A 17,434-nucleotide genomic window follows, 5' to 3' on the forward strand; every position below is an offset into this window, starting at 1 on the left:
GGGTGGGGCGGGAGGCAGGAGGCGGGGCCTTGGGGACCCCTGGGCCCAAGTGTGGGGCAGATCGGGCGCTAGGACGCTAGTTTATTTAAATAGGAGGCCCAGGCCAGTTTCAGGTTTATTCTTTCTGGCTCTCAAGCAGTGGAAAAATAATCCGTTTAAAATGATTAGTGATACTCAGCCCCTCAAATAATAGTGAGTTAGGTGGTAACGGGCCCAGATGTAAACAGGGGTTACCGAAAGGGCCCACTTCCTCCGGGAGGGCCTGTCTGCGGTGGGTGGGATGAGCCCAAGCCCTGATGGGAAACACAGTTGGTTTAACCTCTCCGTGGGGCTGGACCTCTTACGAAGCAGGCACTGAGTCAAGGCTGTGCTTTGAAAGAAGATAAAGCCGTCTTGCCAGGAGTCAGCACACAAATGAGTTATAACGTAAACTTTCGACTGACGTTAGATCTTTAAGTAGAAGCAAATGATGTGCTCAGGTGCTCGAAGCCCCTCCTCTCCCTGCCTTCCCCGTGCAAACGCGGCAGAGTGCGCAGCTAGAGGCTTAGCTGCAGGTGGGCTGTGGGCTGCAGGAATTTGGCGGGTTGTCCCAGGCTGGGTGCACTCCTGGCCTCTTACATTGAGGTAAGGAAAAGCCGCTGAGAGCAAATCTGTGGGACAGGGACCAGTCGTGTTCCTAAATCACCGTGGTGTTAGGAGGCCCAGGAGGCACTTTTTTTCCGGTAGGGGCTTATGCACAAGGGCACCGGCAGCCTCAGGCCGGATGCTTAGAGGAAGGGGCTGACTACTGTGATGGGGTCGTCGCCTGGAGGGTGTCGCACAGGAGATGATGGGGTGAAGCTCTGAACAGGGTGGGCAGGCGCCTCCTTAGCAGGGGCCCAGTGCCGGCTCTGGACAGTGGTCCTGCAGGAGGGGTAGTGCCTGCACTCTGCCAGGCAGAGAACCCCAGACAAGGCAATGGAAGCCGGTGACCTCCACAACCTTGGCAGGGGAGGGAACAGCTCTTAAGGATTCTGCCGTGGCCCTTTGAGTGCCCCAAGTGGCTCTCCTCCCAAAGCCCGGAGCCTCCTGCCCCGGGAGGCTCTTCCAAGGTACTCCTTGTCGGGCTAGGCTGGCCCTAGCTTCACTGTCTACCTGCCCCGGTCGGTCCACTCACAGACCTCATCCCAGCCCAAGGCCCAGTGATGGCCATGCAGGGGTCAGGCCAAGAGGATAAATGAGGCCCATTCAGTGTCTGAATCCTGAACATTTGTAAATCAGGCTTAGAAACTGTTCCATGCAATATGTTTTAGCTTTCTACCTGGGAAAATACACCTTCAACTGACACAGTCACAAAATATGTGTAAAGTATAACTTGTGCGGGAGTCATCACCATATCAAAGAGCATTGAATTTAACGATTACTGTGCATGTCTGGGTGTTTCATTCTGAGGGGTGGCAAAGCTTGGATTAGTAATAAAGACTGTGTAATTCATAAATTTTATATTTATTCATTTTTTTCCTTGTCTTCTTTGCAGCAGGATCACTCCTTACCTTGTAGTAATCAAGATTTTCACATAATTTGTGTTCCACTGACAATAATCACTCAAAAATTAAAAAGTAATTGTGTTCAAAGTGTACATTTAAGTATATTTTCAATAGAAACTGTGTAGTAAACCACATGCAAAAAATAAGAATAAACTTAATGTTTTCTTTATTTTTATTTGCTAAGTCTGGCAAACCTAATACTGATGAGATACATTAAAAATATTTGTCAAGTGAGATTTTTTCATACATGGCTTGGAGCAGAGGTGTATGGAAGGGAGAAATTGAGGCAGAATGGACAGAACTGAATGTAGTGACGGTGAGTGGATGGAATTAGGGGGGTAAGGTGGCTCGGGTTCAAGCCAGAATCCCATCACCCTGTGGTCTCTCTTTACACACGGAGACCTGAACAATCCTTCCCACCAAAGGATGGCCCTCCAAACCCTCCACCTCACCTTTCCCTTGTGAAAACCCATTCCCAAATCACATGCTCCTCTCATAAGTAAATGATGCTTTTTTAAAACGGTCACTTTACCTTGGCATGGATTTGTTGACAGTCACCCACATTCAGGGCTTTTATGTTCCCCATTAAGTGGCTTCATGCATTAATCCAATGGCCCTTAAGCCAGGATGGCACTGGAGTCACCTGGAGAGAGATTTGGGGTCCATTGGTCTGGCAGGGCCATGGGTGCAGGACTGAGGTGAGAAAACTAGAAAATGCCTGCCGTGGAAATTCAGGCAGCATTCGAGTGGTGGAGCCCTGTGAGACAGAGCCGGGGCCTCTGTAGCACGGGCGTATTTCCTTCAGGGCAGATCGGGGATGTGATGACCCCACAAGCTCTTGAAAGTGTCAGACGTTTCCAGAGGCCACTGACCTGTCCTGCAAACAGAGCTGTGTGGAGACAGTGGCTTAGCGTGGCCACCACAGGGTGGTCCGAAAGCCCTTTGGTTTTCATCAGAGGCAGGGAAGTGTCTGCATTATGGGTAGTGATACCCAGGGTGGGAAGAGGCTTTAGCCCTGCGGGTGCACAGATCACCCTTCGCCACACTCAGCAAGAAGGAGGCATGCTGGTGGTCAAACCTGGGCCCTGACCCCTTTTGTGCAGACAGTTAGATTTACAAGCCTGCGTGTTCCGGCTCCAGCCAGCTCCGAGATCCAGGAACGCGATAGGTAGGGAGCCTTCCTAGGTTTGCCTTGATGTGAACTCAACATCAAACTGAATATTTGTCGACTCAAGTGCTTGCTGAGAGAAAAGGTAAGGAACGAGATGATAGAATCAAAGTGATAGGTTTGGTCGTGAGGCTTTTCCCGAGCTCTGGAATCTTGGGACATGTAGTCACCTGCGCAAGCGCCCTTCAAATTGGTTCATGTTGGAATCCTGGGCTCTTGGGGGTGGACTTGGGTTTCTTTAAAGTACTTACTTTTCAGTTCAACAAGAATTAAAAGCAGGAGAAGCAGGATGAGTTTTGAAGAATTTCTTGTTGGATTTCATTGTGTGGTTGATTCACAATCCCACTAGTGAATCCAAGTGTGTTATCAGTGAGCCCCTTGGGATCCACCGTAAACCTCTAGGGGATGTGGGTTTCTTAGGAGCTTACTATTGGCATCTCGGCACTTCAGTCACTGTACATCCATCAAAGTATGTGTTTGGAAAACAGTGATCTGTGATCTTCGGTCCATGGTCTTTGTCTACCAGCACAGAGCAGAGTAATCCTACAACCAGAGCCCGGCCCTGTGCGTTTCTCGTTCATGGTGCCTGCCTTGCATGTCTGTGGAAAGACATCGGGGTTTGTTCAAAGAGACCGTGACTTTCAAGTAGTAGTTTATGCTCTAAGCAGAGAGAACTTATGGAGAAGGAAGAACAAGAGATGCGTTAAGCCACAGACTCAAATGAAATTGAACATTGTCCTTTCAACAGGTTTTTTAAGTCTTTACTGAATTTGTTGCAATATTGCTTCTGTTTAATGTTTTTTTGTGTGTGTTTTTGGCTGCAAGGCATACGGGATCTTAGCTACCGGACTAGGGATTGAACCAGCACCTTCTGCATTAGAAGATGAAGTCTTAACCACTGGACCACCAGGGAAGTCCCCAAACTGTTCTGATGGGAAGACACGTGATAGCGGAAAAGTGATGCCTGAGGTCCGCCTCCCCTGTCCCCTTCTGCTGCCTCTCCATCCTTCTCTTGGCCTTCCCTGTGGCTCTCACCCCTCTGTCTGCCCCCTGCAGTATCCAAGCCCTGGGATCCTGCTTCGAAGTCCTCCTCGCACCAGCCTGTTCTACACTGATCTCTAAAATATCGCAGACCTAACAGTCTCTTGGTGGAGGGGCTGAGGGGGGACCCAGCTGCCTACAGAATCAGACCCGAGACTCTCACCCCCCAGCAGGACCTGGAGCGCCATCTTACTACATAATCATCCTCATTTCCTTGCCTGCTCTTGTTTGAAAACACATCTTTGTGCTGGGAGATTGTGCATACGGCTAGCTGCAGGGGTCTTGTGTGGACAGTTAAATGCTGAAGGCTGTGTAGACGCTCAGGTGAGGGAGGCAGTGCAGAAAGTTGGGTGCAGGTGGCAGTGTGAACAGTCCAGTGCAAGGTAGTGTAGACAGTTGGGTGCAAGAGGCAGTGAGGACAGGTCCTGGAGGCCAGGACCACAAAGCCGTGGTCTCCGCCAGCACCCTTTGTTCTCTCTCCTTCGTGACCTCTGACCTTGTCTGGACCCACTCCACACGGCGCTGCCTCAACTGCTTTCTAGTGCAATTTGTTAGATGCAGACGATTAGCATCTATTTTAAATGTGTGTCCTATGAAACACTTGTGAAGTGATCCTGGAGTCTTGAAATGCCACGTGCAGGTGAAGAGTCTGCAAGGTGAGAAGTCGAAGAGGGAGCAGCTGGGGTTCCATTCCCGTCCAGCCACCTGCTGGCGGCTCCTTGCGGGTGATGACTGACCATCTCCTGCACGCCTCCAGCTTTCTTTATGCAGGAAGTGAGAAAAAACATGTTTTCTCACCTGAGACATCTTCTAGTAAAATTCTCTGGGATATGTGCTGGATCCCTGTTAGGTAAAAATTCAAAGGGGTCTTACGTGGATAAAACAAGTTCGTTTACTACGTTACTGAAGTTATGGGCTTTTAACTGACATGGAAGAAGCAGTGGCTTTTTAGCAATTACATCAATTAATTTGACAACTCTGCTTAGAAATACATTTTGTGTATGTTATAGCCAAAAACTTAAAATTGCAGGAACACAGTGTGTGTGTGTGTGTGTGTATGGGTGTGTGTGCGCGTGCACGTGTGGCTGTGTATGCACACGTGTGTGTATGCTTGTGCGTGTGTATGGGTGTGTGTGTGTGGTGTGTGTGCGTGTGTGTGCGTGTGTGTGCTTGCGTCTGTCCACACAGGCACCGGATTGAGGGGCGGGGAAGCTTCCCCTGAAGCATGGATTTACTTCCGGGCCCTTTTTCCACCTCACGAGCCTCAGCAGACACACATGTTGATCGCGTGGGCAGCTCAATGATGAAAAAGAGACTTTTATTAACATTAACTGCCATTAATTTTAATGAGTGGCCTTGAAAGAAAAGTTAAATAGGTAAGTGCATTTGAAAACCTTCCTCTCAACCCAGTAGTTTAGTTGTTTAATCATTGGCTACTAATTTGCTTCATAACTCAGACAACGTTGAGCTGGGAAAGGAATAGACCAGAGGTGTGTTTACCCTTCGGCCTCTGAGGAAATTTTGTTTTGGGGTGATGGCGGTGGCGGTATGGTTAGCCCACATGGAACGTGTGGAGGGAGGCATCATTGTATCATTGTGCTTCTGCTAACTTAGCCCTGGGCTTCTGGAATGTAGCAGGTGTAGTGGGGGGAGTCTCAGAGGACAGAGGTTGGACAGACTGAGAGCTGCCAATGACCAGGAAAGTTTTCATTCAGCCACTGCTAGGCACAGCCATTCCATCCTTATGTGTCAGTTTCTGGGACCCCAAATAGACCCACTCGTCTAAAACACACGTACCTTTTATGGCTAACGTCTAAACCTCAGTTCATTCCAGTGATCTGGGTGAAGTTAAGAGGTTGGAAGTTTCGGTAGTTCGGAAGAGAAACCGGGGAATCTCATGGAACTTGCATGGGGCAGGGGGTCTTTTGGCTGGAGATGCTTTACGAGCAGAGCTGGAGTTGACCCACATCCTTGTGGACGAGCTGTATCTCCTTCACCTGGCAGACCACGTCCAGTATCTCATTTAAACGACATCCCTCAGCCCTCTCTGGGTTGATGCTACCTTCTTCACGTGGTACACAGGGGGCCACCAGGAGTCCTGAACGTTTGGTTTGAGGACACGCAGTTATAAGCAAAGGAAGTAGCTGCTGGTGTTCAGTTAGCGCTTACTTTGTGCCCCTGCTCTGGGTTATCTCACCTAATCTTCCCTACAACTACAAAGGAGTCGTGATTGTCCTCTTGGCTTCACAGGTGAGACACCTGAGATTTGTGAGTTGCCCGGATCAACCCAGGGTGAGGGCTGTGCTGCGGATTCCGCCTTGGGCCGGGCGCCAACCCCACGCTCCTCGAGTGGTCCAGCCCAGACCTGCTTTTCCAGGCCGTTTCCCCTCCCTGCAACGCAGGCCCTCAGCGCTGTCCCCGGCCTCCCTGCTGCCCGAAGGTCATGGATGAAGTGAGGTCAATGGGCTGGGGCCGGCTAAGGGTGGCAGGGGTGAGGCGTCCTCGTGTCTCAGCTTTGCCAGAGGGAGCGTCCCAGTAAATGCCCACTGGACCTGTAGACAGGTGCAGACACAGCAACGTGAAGTCCTGCGTGCAGCCTGCAATTTCCTCTGCAGGTGGGGGATGGTGGAAAGTCCTTCTTGGTTTCAGTAGAGCAGCTGCCAGCATGATTTTCTCCTTAAATTTTTCTGCAGCAAGTTCACAAAAGAGGGCTTCAGGATTTGCAGAAACAAACAGACACGCTGTAGCATCCAAACTCCTGCCCTGAAGAAAGGCAGGGATGATGGTGGTCTCGGCCCTCAAACCTCGGGGGCCCACCTCGGGGCGGGGGGGCACCCTCTGCCATCCTCCAGGGGTGCTCACCTGCTCTCTGCCCGGGCTCAGCGAATGAGGACTAACGGGGCCTCTGGCCTTTTATCTTCTGCAACTGGAAACTAAAATGTTAGCCCTTGCTTTCTTTCCTGAGACCTTCCAGTTTTTTGATATTATATACCTGTCTCTGTGTCACTGTCTGTGTCTGTCTCTCTCTGCTTCTGTCTGTCTGTCTGTCTCTCTACACACACACACCACACACACACTCACCCATGGAGTTTAAATTTCCAAGAATAAATCAAAATGTGAAAGGGAGATAAAGTCTAGAGCCGTGGCTTATGCAAACATTGCTTGAAGTTACTCTCTTCTAAAGAGTACACTGTTAGCTTCCAGTTGACCCGAGTTCCACAGGACGCCCCCCAGGCTCCCTCAACTTACATAGGCAGGCCCCATCTCTTGCCCTTTCCAGTAAATTCCTTTCCTTTTTTTTTTTTTTTTTTTAACGGCGTGTTCTTGGCACAAACAGTAGTTGAAATTGCTCAGACCTTAGGAATCAGGCACATCTTTGCCTTTCGGTTTGACACACACACAAACACACACCCTGTTAAGCTCCCAGGGCAGACGGCGAGGCTCCCCTAACTGCACACTGAAGTTGGGCCCCTCAGATTCCTGCCTCCCCTGCACAATCTAATTTGGAGCAGGAGGTATGTCTACCTTACATCCTGGGGAGTAACAGCCCTTAAGCAAGGTGTATCCAGTTGACCAAGTATTTCAGGAATATTTGGGGACTGCCACTCATCACCCGTCAGCAACTCGGCACTGTTTGTCTTTGCACCAGCTGCCTGGGGAAAGACAGGCCCGAGTGGAGTTCACTCTTTCCTTGTGTTACTCTGTCTCTTTCAGATACATCGGGAGCTGAGTGAGAGGGGTCCACGTGCCTAGTTTCAGTGGACACGCATCTCCAGATTCTGAGCACAAGTAAATATTTCAAGTTCAGGATGACGGGTAAAAGACACCACTGGGGGCTCAACAAGCGATGTGCTTCTGGGGAATGATGGGCGAAGGTTGGGACTGGGGCCTGAGGTTGTCTTCCCCCAGCACAGCTTCCTGGTGACCTGGGTCCCCCTCCGGCTGTGTGACCTGGGCATCCTGCTCCCAGGCCTCTCCATGGGGGCTGTCTTCGTCCCCGCCCCTCGGGGCACCACCTGGTCCCCCTGACAGTGCCCCTGGGGGTGTCAGGGATGCAACGTCTCTTCCCTGTTGGGGGCAGGGGGTGCCCCGGGAGAAACTCTCCCTTACCTGCTGTTGGCTCCAATCTTGGCCCTTTGTCTGACTCCTGTGTCCCAAGGAATCATTGTAAGAGGGAACAGTTTGAAAGCCACATTTTAAATGTGCCTTTATCGAGCATCTCGTGATCTGAGAAGGCGTGGGAAGGGGTCGTCGAGGGAGGGGTCAGACGTGGCCTCCCTCAACTCCCTGGCCTTCTCCGTCTCACCCGTGCCAGGAGCAGGTCGTAGGAAACCATCCCTAAAGCCATATCCACACAGAGGCACTGGGACTCGGGGCCTTCCCGGATCAGGCAGCCCTGCAATTCTACAAAATTGAAAGAATACAGATGACATAGTCATTAATGTGTTATCTGGAAGGAATGTCTGTTTTCATTCTAGAATTCCTTAGCTGCAAAGTGTACATTGTGGTAACAGATTCAAGATTATTTTCTCATGAAAAGGCTGTGTTTAAAATGGAGCCCATGTGAATAAAAAAAAGAATGTGTGTGTGTGTATATACATATACATATATATATATATATATATATATATACATACCTGACTCACTTTGCTATAAGCAGAAATTAACGCAAAATGGTAAATCAACTACACTTCAATGACAAAAACAAAAATAAGTAAAATGGAGCCCACGTGAAACACCAGACAATCAGAAGATTTTCTGATACTGTTTAGGATTATGTAATGTATTATTCAATTCATTGAATATTATTAACTGCTGTGCCAATCATAGAATTCTTTGTTGGAGGGATAACTCAGAAAGGTTCCTAAACCTTATAGACGGCAAATAGGCGTTGTGTCTACTGTCCATGAATGTGATTCCGAACCTAAAAGGAAATAGAGAAGAGAAAGAAAGTGATGTAACCTTCCAATGGAAGGGGGGAAACTGACAGAGACTTTATAACGTTGAAAAGAAAGCCAGGGGGAGCTTCGCTGATTTAGGACCTTTGTTGGTAAATCAGAAGAATGTCCTGGCTAATTGTTTGTCTAGATCGAAAGTGGGCCCGGGAGCTTCTGTGTTCCTATTTTAGGGAGGACATCTGAATTCACGGAGTCGCGGGCTCTCGGGAAACTAAGAATTAGGGCAGACTCGTAACTTACAACTGGGCATTTAGCCTGATTCGTATTCGCACGTCTCTTCCTCGTGCGTTTTCACTCTGAGAGGAGGTGTGTGATTCCTGACCCCTGACACCCTCTGCAAATAGCTCTCAGTTCTTTACAAATATTAATTCATCAATGCACCAACAGCTGGCGGGGGGGCGGGGGCAGGAAGGCGGATCAACATCACCTGGGGCAGCGTCCCAGAGACCATGTGCCTTTTCTGAGGTCACCTGGTTGTCCCAGGACTGGGGAGAAGCCCATCACCCTTAACGGTGCAAGTGTCACCCTGACCACGGCCCAGGGTGGCACAGGGAGCGGCAGGAGACTCTGTGCACTCTGAACGGAAACCCCGGCTTTTATTTTTTTCCTTGCGAACAATCCCCTTTTTTCATAGTGCAGCATTTTCATGATGTGGTTTTGAAGAAAAAAGTCAAAAGTGATTAGGGTGATGGCTTGCCATCTCTAAGCTGCTGGCTCGCTTCGGGTCGTGCTGGGAAAGGAGGGTGTCACACATCGACAAACTATTTCTGCTGCCCTTGCAGGTAATAAAATATATTGGAAGACATTTAAAAATACCTTTGCCCGATGGCAGGGCGCTGGCAGCCGGATGAGGAGAGTTTAGTATGCTTCGCACGGAAGTTCTTCATTGGAAAAGCTGACAGGTGCCCCGTTTTTATGAGAAGAACCAGCTGTTGTTATCCAAAGCTCTCAGAACCCCTAACACTCTGCTTGTCACAGGCAGATAGATCAGGATTCTATCTGAGTGGTATTGTTCACAATTTCTATTAATAATTCCTCACAAGCACTTCACTAGTGACTAAAATGACCTTGGATTTCACAAATGAAAAACCTTTCCAGCCACATCCAGGGGTGAGGAGGCAGAAGGGCTCTGTGGGTTCCTGTCCCTCCCTATCATTTGCGTGGCCCTTCTTAAGCAATTTCCATTTCAAAGTCTTATTTTAACTTCCCTTGGGAATGCCATCTCAGGGGTGTGAATATAGATTAAACAAAACTTCCTGTTCCACGTTTCCCCCCACCCCATGTTTTCCAACCTCACCAAAACATGGAGCTCCTGAGGCTAGGGTTGTGGGCTTGCCTTCTAGACGAGCTTAGGAGAGATGAAGCCTTTTGCGGAGCCAGGAACCCATCTTATCTCTCAACTCAGAGGTGTGGGAGGCCACACGGGAATGTGCAGGTGGTACAGAGTAGCCATAATTCAGCTCACTCTGCTGGGAGTGCCTTTGGCTGTGGGCAAGCGGCTCCTCTCCCGGTGTGAAGGTGAGCTCGGACCACGGACACTGTGGTGCAAACCCAGAACTTCCCACGCACACCACCGTGGATACCAAGTCTGCATCCCCAGCCTGGTGCCTGTTGTTCAGCCTTGGCCTTGCCACGTTGGCATGTTCATTAATTCAATTCGTATAACTGCCCTGCCGTTGTGTACCAGATGCTGGGTGGGACAATTTAGTCCACAGACGCTTTCCTTTTAATTAATAAAACAAGAATCGGGAAGCAGGACCGATTGGATTTCTTCTAGACCTAAGAGTCTATAATCCCAAGATTCTCTGGATTGACATGTGATCTTCTTGGAGTTAGTAAGAGCTCCTTAAACAAAGGACATCCCCTATGAAGTTTGCTGATAACACCCATCTGTTTCATGAAGTTGTTTAAACTACCTTGGATAAAAGCTCAAGCCATAGATTCAGCTACACAAGGGCTCAGACAGCAGTGGTGGTTAGAAAACCACACTGAGAATCTAGCTCAGTGTCTCTTGAATACACGTCTTGTGGCTACAGAAACATAAGTGTCTCACCCTATGTGGAAACAGCCTAGTGGATAGATGCTTGCGGCCGTGGATCTGTAGGGATGCAGCCATGAATATGCAAGACGGTCTAAGTAATTCAGGCTTATTTTCAAACTGTGGGTTTCTATCCACTGTGTGTCCAGTTTTCCTTAAATGAAATAGGATAGAAGAGAAAGTATCACACCGGGAATATAAGGAGTGTTTTGTGAACTTGCATTTCAGGTGTGTGTGTGTGTGTGTGTGTGTGTGTGTGTGTGTGTGTGTGTGTGTGTCTGTGTAGATAACACAACATATCTCTTTCTGAGGATTTCGGTCAACGGTCTGAAGGCCGCTGCTTGGGCAAGTAAGTGATGACTCATGCTTTTCTGATAGGTGACCAGGATTTCAATTGTGTTCTACTTGGGACCCTTCATTCCTATGGGGCTTTGCGCAACAAAGCCAGGGTGCCTGGCTTCAGGGTCAGTGAACCAGCACGGAGCTGGCCCTGTGTAATTCCTAGTGTGGGGTGAGGCAGTCCAGCCGGACACTCCACCACCCACCACCCCAGGCCTCCATTTCTGTCTGTCAAGAAAGACAATAAATAACCCTAAAAGGTGAGTGAGACAGAAGCTAATTAAGTGGGAACGCGGGGACCACGGGGACTGTTCCTAGTTTCAGTAAACACTTCGTAGGTACAGACTTCAGCCATGAGCTGCTAGTGATGACTGGTGATGATCACAGCTTCTTCCATCGTGGAGAGAAACTTTCCAAGGCCTGGGAATGTGTCCGCAGTGCCCTTGGAGGCGTCCTGGTTTCTGGAGTCTCCTCAGTCTCCCCGCTTCTGCCCTGAGTGCAGCGTAGTTTCACTCCATAATTCCACCGGCCGTGACGCATCCCCGGACCCACACAGAGTCTGTTTTACAAAGCCTTGGTGCTGTATTCTGAGGAAGGAAATCAAATCCCAACACATAAGGTAGCCCAGACTTCTTAGCTGGGTCTAAGAAAGATTCTTGAAATGTATGGAAAGACAAAAAGCACACTGACAAGAACCATGTGACCAAAAGCTTGATTTCCAAGTGTGGTCTCCCCACCCCTGCCCTTGCCCTGTCAGGCCCCAGGATGGATTCATAGATCCAGTTGTCTTCCAGGACAACCTTCTTTCAGGAAACCCACTAAGGAATATGTCTTATTCCATTAAATCACCAAATCCGAACAACGAAGAATCCTCTTCATTAAAGGCACTCAGAAATTCTGGCCAGCTGTTCCCTGCCACTTGGCTGAGGGCGAGCTTGGGAGCTCTCCGAGGTGCTCAGTGCAGTTGGCTGCGTATTTATGCTTTCATCATCTCATTCCTGAGCTGGAATCCAAATCCAGCAGAGGTTCTGTGACTTATGGGCTTAACTTTTGACACGCTTTAATACATATTACACACCCTGAAATTTCTGGAGATTGTGGAAATCGTTTCCAGCTAAGTCTTTGTTTTGTCAAGTACATTTACCCCTTCAAATTCATTGAGCTTGAAGTCCCAAAATGGTTGGGGAAAGAAACCGTAGTCAGCGTGTCAGGTTTAAGTATAACTAACTGGGGGTCTGTTCACATGCCCGGTGCCTGCGAGATGCTACGTCTTTTCTGTGACTCTACTTTAGAATACGAAGGATGCTTTTCCTCCAAAATGTTGCTCCAGTGTGCTATGCTCTCTTTGCAGTTATCCTGAAACCTCACATTCTCTGGCTACGTCGCCAGCACGGTGAATTGGAAGCTCTGGTTTGTTTAAACCAATAAATGGACCACTGCTGAGTGCTGGAGCCTGGTGTCCTGATGCACTGTGGACCTTGAGGTGACCAGGATGTAGGAGGGTCCCCCTATCCCAGAGCAATGGGACTCTGGGGTTTCCTGCCTGCAGACGCCCACCTTCATTTCCATCGGTAAATTCCCTTCTCTCCTGTGCAGACAGGTCAGTGGTCACTATGCACTATGTCAAGATGGAATGACCTTGGCACACGTGACCTTGGCTCTGTTTCTGTTCTGATGGGGAATAAACCCTCTCCTATGTGATGTCCCAGCAACACGTTAGTGCAGCCAGGACATGCCACTGGGGTGAGGGCCACTCCCCTTCAGCCTGGCCATTCTTCTGGACTTGGGGGCTCAACCTTCAGTGAACGAGGAGCTCCCAGGCCTCACAGTGCTCTAGTGAAGACCAGGTGGGCAGTGAGGATTCTTCTGGCTGAGAGTGAAAGAGGAGGGGGCTGTGATTCTCTGGCTTGTCTTTTTTTTTTTTTTTTTGCAGTACGCAGGCCTCTCACTGCTGTGGCCCCTCCCGTTGCGGAGCACAGGCTCCGGACACGCAGGCTCAGCGGCCATGGCTCACGGGCCCAGCCGCTCCGCGGCATGTGGGATCTTCCCGGACCGGGGCACGAACCCACGTCCCCTGCGTCGGCAGGCGGACTCTCAACCACTGCGCCACCAGGGAAGCCCCGGCTTGCCTATTATATGTTTTGTATTTTCCAAATTAATTATAATGTTATCCACAGTAACTAAAACAATGTGTCCTAACGTATTCCTAAAGGAGTATGCATTTGTTCTGCTTATCAGAATCCCAAGAGACACATTTATGAAGTTACTTACAATGCTGGGATCTGCCGGCTTTCCTCAAAGATGCTCCAGGGTGCACAAATGGACCTGACTTTGGTGCCTGCCTACCTGAGATGGGCTCTGGGCCAGAGCTGAGGGTGCGGGACCCAGGGTAAGGCTGTGTAATCGCACTTTGACACTTGTCGGGTTTGAGAATATTCAGGTCTGACTCTCATCACATCACTCTTCACTCTGCTCACTTATTTGCAATTTGGCAGAAGCTCGAGAGTATTATGGCTTCTATTTTTAAGTGTGAGACGGGGATACTCTACTCAGAATTACTAAGTTTTAGTGACTCCCTGGAGCCTCCAGAGCCTGGGATAATTCAAAAGTATAAAATGAAGTTTGTAAGTCATTTCATGAATGTGTATATTGGGATTCTGATAAGAAAAACAAATCCATATTCCTTTAAAATAAACTATTTCTAATTGACAAGTAACATGTAAATCTATATAATCACATAGCGACTTTATTATAAATCACTCATGTGAAAGGTTAGTAAAATGCGATACTTTAGGCATGTCATTATGTGATGAAGTTATTTTTTATTTCTGAATCTGTGTTTCGGTACTGCAAAGCCAAGAAGCAGACAAAACCCTTTCTGAGATTATTTTCCCGATACTCTATATGTCAGTCACAGATCTTTGCTTTTCAGCCAGAGTGACTGATTTTATGCCGAAATGAATCACCTTTCCGCACTGATTCTTCCCTCCTACTACAGAGTTTTTTAAATGATTCATTTTGGATTAATTAAAAATACATTTGGAAAACAATTTCTAAACATGTATAAAAATAAGAGGGCAATCAAAATTAAGCACTTGAAGTGGTCACCACCTAAAACTAGGTTGGACTGATGGCTGCTGTTCTGACTGGGTGGCCCTTCAGGGAGCCCTGAGACGGTGGCTATGGCATGTGGAACCTGACGACCCAAACCTACTTTTTGGCCACCAGGATGCAGCCCTTGCATCCTGGAGATGAAATAATGGATGATGCTAATTGTAATAAGACTGTGACAACGTCTCCCCGAAGGCCTTGCTCAGTAGTCTGGAGAGGGATGGTTAAAATGTAAACCTCTGTGCACAGCGTCTCTGTGAGCTGCCAGCCCTCATCACCAGAGTGGTCGTACCTGAGACACAGGGAGGAACGCAGCACAGCGGCCTGGAGAGCCTGGGACGGACTCTGAGACAGATGCCTCTGCCCACATCCCGGTCCCTCATGTTTACAGGGCTGGGCACAGCTTGCTAGAGGGCTGTGGCCCACACTGCCAGCTGTCCCTCATGCTCAGCCCCTTCCCCCTCCCCCTTCCCCCAGTAGAGCCTGGAAAAGCTGTGTGTTTACTCCTCAGAGCTCCCTGCAGCCCAGCCTTGGCTACAGGACCCACTCTATTCAACGAGGCAAAATGGAAAATGCCTGTGGGCCTTTTTTATTTATCAAGGACTTGGCTTTTACAGTTGAAGTTCTGGGTCCCAAATCTCGTGGACCCTCCTGCCCTTTTGTAAAGGCTATTTTGAAAGTCACAGCCAAGCCATGGCTTCCTGACCTTCAGTTGCATCTGTCCTTCCCCAGAAGCTGTGGCTGCCTTGGTTTAGGGGAGAAATGAGCCATCAGCTAGATAAGAATCGACAGGAATTAAAAATACACTGTGCTAAAGAAAATAATAATACACGAGGAAGGGCTGACAGAATGTGATCCCACCACAGGAGCTCCTGTACATCTCTGGGAAAGACAGCACGCTGGGAACGAGATACGGAGAGAAAAACCTCTGAATTCTAGGAGCTTAGATGGAAGCACATAGAGCCAGAGGCTGAAGGACTCAGCCCAGAGACGACTATCTATTTCCCTGCATCAGTAATAATCAGCATTTACATCACTAATAATCTCTTCAGAGGGACTGCCTGTATCTTCTTGTGACGAGGCGTGTAAACTCTTAAGCCAAGGGCTATTCTAGAAGATGGACAAATGGCTGCCTATTCTTTCTTAGAACCAGTTACAGAGACTAATTATTATTAATCAATTATTGAATCATTTCATGTATTCACCTAACGCACATGCATTCAACACCGACTCCAAGCGCGTTTCTGTATAAGGCGCTTTTCCCCTATGACCAAGAGCTGTAAGTGGAAAAATCAAGTTGAAATATTACTGAATATCAACATCAAACATAAAACCTTTAAGGTGACTAATTGTTAATTCTGAACCTGAAGATATTTTGAAGAGAAGCATAAGAAAGCTTTTGGATTTCAGAGTGTAAATTAATGAGTGAAGCAGAAAGAGCCCTGAAGAAATGTTTTCAGAGTTCAAGGCTTAAACCCTTGAAAATCACTTTTTAAAGATAGAATTTTATTTTATGGGAATCAGAAGCCATGTTACTACAAACCCGTTTCAACCTACTGCATATAAAAGCTCCATCACCTTGCCTCAAGGTAAGAAAATAAAGTTTACTGCTATTGAATCAGACTGAAATATTCATCCGTTAGTACTTTGTCAACCATGGTTCTGATGGCATTTAAATTGAATTTAATATAAATTTAAAGGCATCTCCATTTGAAGTAATGAATAATGTGGGATCAGCATCAACTTCAATTTTGATACCTTAAATGTAACCCTTTCCACCGCCTTGATGCATTTATCTTTGGGAGTTACTTGTTCTGATATATTTTTTAACACTTTGTTACTTTAAGTTCGTGAGTAATACTGAAGCCACAGGTAGGATCCCCACCTTGACATCGTGCTCCTGAGTGGGCTCCACAGGGGACTCCCTGCCCTTCCTCCAGTGGTCCTTCCTCAGCGCCCAAAGGAGAGCAAGCCCCGCCCGGCCCCGCTCCCGGCTCCGAAAATGATTATGTTAAATATGCTGGTGGCAGGGCCTCCGTACACAGCCCGTCTGTAAATGTTCCATCAATGCACCATGCAAGAGAACCATACTTCTCGCTCTTTTTTTTTTTTTTTTTTTTGCATAATATTTTCTTTGCTGGTTTTGCTGTTTAAAAACAGCTAATGTGAAACATTGAACATTTTCAGAAGTAGGAGTCTGAACGTTGGTCTAAAGTGTAAGTTGTAGAGATTATTTTGTGTCTGTGCACCTGTGAGGTGACCCACTCTGGGCGTTCAGGTGGGCTGGAAGCTTCCAGCAACAAGACCAGGAACTGTATGTTGAAATGCTCGGGCGTGGTTACCACGGAGGGTCCACCTCCATGCGATGGTTTATTAACCACGAGATAGTTTACTGACTGATCGCTCCTCTGTGAATTGCAGCTAAACATACAACTGGGGCTGTAATTGTAGGTATTTTGCTTCAACTCTGCATGAACTAACCTCATCTTTGAGGACAAGGATGTGCTAAATTCTGTAAACCCATGGTTTATTTTTTGTCTTAGATTTGGTTTTAGGCTGTTTTTTAGATCTACATTTGCCTGTCAGATGGAAAAATAACAGTGTTGACATTTGAAATTGAATGTATATGGTACAGAACTTCACAAAAATGCGATTGAAACTCTAGAATCTGTCTTCTGGTAATTCTATAGTGGTTTTGCTTCTCCCGGGAGGGCATCTGATCCAAGAGTTTGCGGAGATACCGCAAACCCTGGAATCAGCTGGAGTGCTCCCTGCAAAGTGCTCTGAGGAGGGGGTTGGGTCCTGTCTGATGCTATATTCCCCGTTTCCATCCTGGGTCTGAAATCCAGGCCCTCGCTATAACTCTCAGACTCCTTCCTGAACCTTGAAGCTCCCTTTTGGTGTCACCGGATTAAGGGTTACGGGCAAGGGGCTGCAGCTCAAACAGACCTTCCACTGCCCGACGGGGCGATGGGAGGCTGGATGCCTGGACAGGGAGGATGGAGGCCTGTACGGAGTGCAGGGTGCCTCCTGCACCTTCCCTGGTCTCCTGAGGGGCAGGTCCGTCCTGGACAAAGGGTCACCTCGAGCTAATCGTCCCGTCGGAGTGAACAGGGGTCTCCATCAGTTACAACATCCGAGGCCTCACCTGCCTCCAGCTGAGAGCTCCCTTCAGAGGCCCCTGCCCACCCCATCAAAGGGATCTGGGCCCAGGGAGTGGGGGAACTCTCTCTGCTCTGAGAAGATTTCCCTT

This window comes from Phocoena sinus, chromosome 3 (genome assembly GCF_008692025.1).
Source record: "Phocoena sinus isolate mPhoSin1 chromosome 3, mPhoSin1.pri, whole genome shotgun sequence".
In the NCBI taxonomy this organism is placed as follows: domain Eukaryota; kingdom Metazoa; phylum Chordata; class Mammalia; order Artiodactyla; family Phocoenidae; genus Phocoena; species Phocoena sinus.